The 5,262-nt window shown below is 46.5% G+C and overlaps 1 long non-coding RNA gene across 1 annotated transcript; it reads left to right on the top strand.

The window, feature by feature from the left end:
- The first annotated feature begins 688 nt into the window (after window positions 1–688).
- Window positions 689–4,064, top strand: LOC147971130 (uncharacterized). Its single transcript, XR_015604552.1, has 3 exons — window positions 689–1,173; window positions 2,352–2,423; window positions 3,740–4,064. It is a non-coding gene; the product is annotated as an uncharacterized LOC147971130 (long non-coding RNA).
- Window positions 4,065–5,262: the final 1,198 nt, after the last annotated feature.

Raw genomic sequence — 5,262 nt, 5'->3', positions numbered from 1 at the left:
GCCCATCATCATGGAGTTTCTTCATGCGCTTTACACCAATATGAACTAAACGGCAGCGCCACATAGAAGTTGCACTATCATTATTAGCTTCGCATCTTTTGGCTTCAATATCATGAATATGTGTATAAATACGATCGAGATTCAATAAACCATTTATATTGAGTGTATGACCATAGAAGGTTTTATTCATGTAAACAGAACAACATCTATTCTTTGGCTTAAATTGTAACACCCCGAGAATCATGCTACAGTAATCTCCCCTAATGGTAACCATGTCATCATGATTACTATGCAAGTTGACACTTGTTTAAAAAAAATCAAATTCAAATTCATAATTTAATTGCAAGTGAAAATATTATTTCTTCAAATAGTAAAATAAAAATGTTGGTAATGTCCCATAAAATCCCTAAGTAATTATCATGTTGAAAACAACCTCATTTGAATTACCAAAATGCCCCTGGAAATTAATTAATTGGATCAGCAGCAAAATATTTGACCTTTTCAATTATTAAAAATATTTAAACCTTTTCAATTGCACTGAAACTTTTGGTACAATACCACAATATTGAGCTTGATTTATCTGCAAAGTATCACATCTGACAAAAACCATTTAGTAACTACCTTAATTAGAAAACAGAGAAGGTTTAAGTAAAAACAGAAAAATAAAAAGAAATGGGGAAAGCCCCCTGAGCACGTGGCCTTTCACTTCCCCTGTTCCAGGCCCAGCCCATCTGGCCGGCCTTTCTCCTTTCTCTTGCCAGAGAAGGAGATAACGCCATGGCGTGGCGTCTGGCTGCCCGTCCACGCGCCCGATGCCGCCGTGTCGATCATCCGGTGAGCCCCCAAGGTGTATAAGACCCTCCCCACCCCGTAGACGAACCCTAGCTCCATTCCCCTCGCTCTCTCGCCCACCATCGTCGATTTGGACGCGCCCGAGTACCCAACCGCCATGGTCGTCGTCTTAGCCACGGCCACCGCACTCCCCGCCGGCTTGGAGCTTGTGCAGCAGCTCCATCGCGGTCGTCTGCATCTTCTACTCCGCCGTATCGAGGCCGGGGGCCATCACCGGCGACGCTCGCGCCTTCTTCCTCCGCCATGGCCGTCCGACGCCGTCGTTCGATCCGCACCATCCCGGCAACCTCCGGCCTCCCCGACCTCGCCATTGAGCTCGCAGTGAGCTCCTCTCTCAATTCCCCTGCTTTTCCCCTTCGATTTGTCATTGTATGCGTCGCCCCACGAGGACCAATCGCCATGGCCGGAGTTGGCCCGCCCGTGCCCCTAGTCGTGCTCGCGCGCCTCCGCGTCCGCCCGTGTGCGCTTGGCCTCGCCCCCGTGCGTCCCCTGGTCGCCTTGCCCCTGCGTGCGTTAGCTCCGGCCGCGCACAACGCGTGCCCGCGGCTGTTGTCCCCACTCGCTGCCGCCCATTGCTGCGGCTGCTCTGTGCTGAAGCCGCCCATTGCTATTGCCGCTGCTCTCTGCTACCATTTGATGCTCATCTGCTCTTGCTTCCTACTGCTGGTGTATCTCTGCTAGTTGTCGGTGCTGCTGCTCCGTGCTTATACCACTGCTAGCGCTGCTCGATTGCTCGTGCTACTGCAGTCGGCTATCTCCGGGTACGGCTGCTACTGGCTAGCGCCGGCCATGGCCAAGTGTGCGTGTGTGTTATGCGTGTGTGGGTCGTATGTGTGTGGTGTGTGTGGCTGGTTATGCCACAGCCGTGTGTGGCCGGCCCTTGTTTAACTAGTATAGCTTAGGATTAAAATTAGTGCTAAGTTAGTCTAATAGTAGATGACATGTGGGACCACCCTGGTTAATTACCATTTTATTAAAACTAAAGACAATGACATGTGAGACCCACTTACACTATTCTTATGTTGACCAGTCAACCTTTGACCGGGTCAACCTAACCCCACTGGCCCCACTGTCATACTCACATGCTAGGATAGCACTAGGTAACAAAAGTATATTATGTTTTTAATTCGAATTATTATAAATCCAGAAATTCTAGAAATTATTTAAATCTTTAAAAATTAATATAAAATAATTTATAGCTCGGATGAAAATACTTTGTACATGAAAGTTGATCAAAACGACGAGATGAATCCGAATACGCATTCCGTTCATCCGCCACACGTCCCTAGCATAGCGAACATGTAACTTTCCCCTTCGATCCGTCAGTCCGAAAACGCGAAACACCGGGAACACTTTCTCGGATGTTTCTCCCCTTCGCCAGTAGCACCTACTACTTTGTTAGGTTACCTCTAGCACCACGTAATGCCATGTTACACTTTGTGATGCTTTGATTGCTCTGTTATTTATTGTGTTTCCTCTCCGTTACTTCTTTCCGGTAGACCCCGAGACTGCCGGCGACCTTCAGTTCGACTATGGTGTTGACGACCCCTCTCTCTTGCCAGGGCAACCAGGCAAGCCCCCTCCCCCCCTGATCACCAGATATCGTCTATTCTTCTTTATACTGCTTGCATTAGAGTAGTGTAGCATATTACTGCTTTCAGTTAATCCTATATTGCTGCATAGCCTGTCCTTGCTACTACTGTTGTTACCTTTATCTGCTATCCTATTGCTTAGTATGGGATGCTAGTGTTCCATCAGTGGCCCTACACTCTTGTCCGTCTTTCATGCTATACTACTGGGCCGTGACCACTTTGGGAGGTGATCACAGGCATATACTATATACTTTACACTGTTACATTACCTGTGATGCTGTTCGGAGATGGGGGCTGAAGGGGCAGGTGGTTCCACCCAGGTAGTGGTGGGCCTGGGTTCCCGACGGCCATCGATTGTTACTTTGTGGCGGAGCGACAGGGCAGGTTGAGACCACCTAGGAGAGAGGTGGGCCTGGCCCTGGTCGGCGTTCGCGGATACTTAACACGTTTAATGAGATCTTAGTATTTGATCTAAGTCTGGCCACTGGCCTATGCGCACTAATCATCTACGCGGGGACAGTTATGGGCACTCGACGTCGTGGTATCAGTCGAAGCCTTCGTGACGTCAGCAACTGAGCGGCGCGCGCCGGGTTGGACCGCGTAACGCAACTTCCTTTGTAATGGAGGTTGCTAGGTCTGCTCACCGACCGCGTTCGTAACGTGTAGGTGTGCAACAGGCGATGGGTCCAGACCCCTGCGCTATAGGATTTAGACCGGCGTGCTGACCTCTTATTGTGCCTAGGTAGGGTTGCGACGTGTTGATCTTCCGAGGCCGGGCATGATCCAGGAAAGTGTGTCCCGACAAAGGGGATCGAACGTGTTGGGAAATATGATGCACCCCTGCAAGGAAGTTAATCTATTCGAATAGCCGTGATCTTCGGTAACAGGACGACTTGGAGTTGTACATTGACCTTATGATAACTAGAACCGATTACTTAATAAAACACACCGTTCCAAGTGCTAGATACAACCCGGTGTTCGCTCTCTAACAGGGCGACGAGGGGAGGATCACCGGGTAGGATTATGCTATGAGATGATACTTGGTGAACTTACCATCTACTCTCTTCTACATGCTGCAAGATGGAGGTTGTCAGAAGTGTAGTCTTCGACAGGACTAGCTATCCCCCTCTTATTCTGGCATTCTGCAGTTCAGTCCATATATGTTACCCCTTTTCCATTTGATACCAATGCATACATATGTAGTGTAGCTCCTTGCTTGCGAGTACTTTGGATGAGTACTCACGGTTGCTTTGCTTCCTCTTTTTTCCCTTTTTATACCCGATTGCTGCGACCAGACGATGGAGCTCCGGAGCCAGACACCACCGCTGACGACGACTCCTACTACATTGGAGGAGCCTACTACTACGAGTAGGCCGCTGACTACGACCAGTAGTAGTTTAGGAGGATCCCAGGCAGGAGGCATGTGCCTCTTTCGATCTGTATCCTAGTTTGTGCTAGCCTTCTTAAGGCAAACTTGTTTAACTTATGTCTGTATTCAGATATTGTTGCTTCCGCTGACTTGTCTATGATCGAGCTCTTGTATTCGAGCCTTCAAGGCCCCTGGATTGTAATATGAGGCTTGTATGACTTATTTTATTTATAGAGTTGTGTTGTGATATCTTTCCATGAGTCCCTGATCTTGATCATACACGTTTGCGTGTATGATTAGTGTACGGTCAAATCGGGGGCGTCACATAAATGAATAACTGTATTGCAATAAACATGATCTAATCATATTTATGCTCAACACAAACACCAAATAACATTTATTTTAGGTTCAACATTAATCCCGAAGGTAAAGGGAGTGTGCGATGGTGATCTTATCAACCTTGGAATCACTTCCAACTCTCATCATCACCTCGCCCTTAACTAGTTTCTGTTTATTTTGCAACTCCCGTTTTGAGTTACTACTCTTAGCAACTGAACCAGTATCAAATACTGAGGGATTGCTATAAACACTAGTAAAATACATATCAATAACATGTATATCAAATATATTTTTGTTCACTTTGCCATCCTTCTTATCCGCCAAGTATCTAGGGCAGATCCACTTCTAGTGACCATTTCCTTTTCAGTAGAAGCACTCAGTTCCAGGCTTGGGTCTAGCTTTGGGCTTCTTCATGGGAGTGGCAACTTGCTTGCCATTCTTCTTGAAGTTCCCTTTCTTTCCCTTGCCCTTTTACTTGAAACTAGTGGTCTTATCAACCATCAACACTTGATGCTTTTTCTTGATTTCTACCTTTGCCGATTTCAGCATCGCGAAGAGCTTTGGGAATCGTTTCTGTTATCCCTTACATATTATAGTTCATCACGAAGTTCTAGTAACTTAGTGATAGTGACTAGAGAACTCTGTCAATCACTGTCTTATCGGGAAGATTAACTCCCACTTGATTCAAGTGATTGTAGTACTCAGACATTCTGAGCACATGCTCACTCGTTGAGCTATTCTTCTCCATCTTGCAGGCAAAGTACTATCAGAGGTCTCATACCTCTTAACACGGGCATGAGTATGAGATACCAATTTCAACTCTTGGAACATCTTATATGCTTCATGGTGTTTAAAATATTTTTGAATTCCCGGTTCTAAGCCATAAAGCATGGTGCACTAAACTATCAAGTAATCATCATACCGAGCTTGTCAAACGTTCATAACGTCTGCATCTGCTCCTGCAATAGGTCTGTCACCTAGTGGTGCATCAAGGACATAATTCTTCTATGCAGCAATGAGGATAATCCTCGGATCACGGACCCAGTCCGCATCATTGCTACTATCATCTGTCAACATAGTTTTTCTCTAGAAACATATCAAAAATGAACG

Source organism: Triticum urartu, chromosome 5A (assembly GCF_056163025.1).
Source record: "Triticum urartu cultivar PI428250 chromosome 5A, HENAU_Tu73, whole genome shotgun sequence".
NCBI lineage: Eukaryota > Viridiplantae > Streptophyta > Magnoliopsida > Poales > Poaceae > Triticum > Triticum urartu.
The sequence above is the reverse complement of the archived record's forward strand: the minus strand, read 5'-3'. Positions and strand labels throughout refer to the sequence as shown.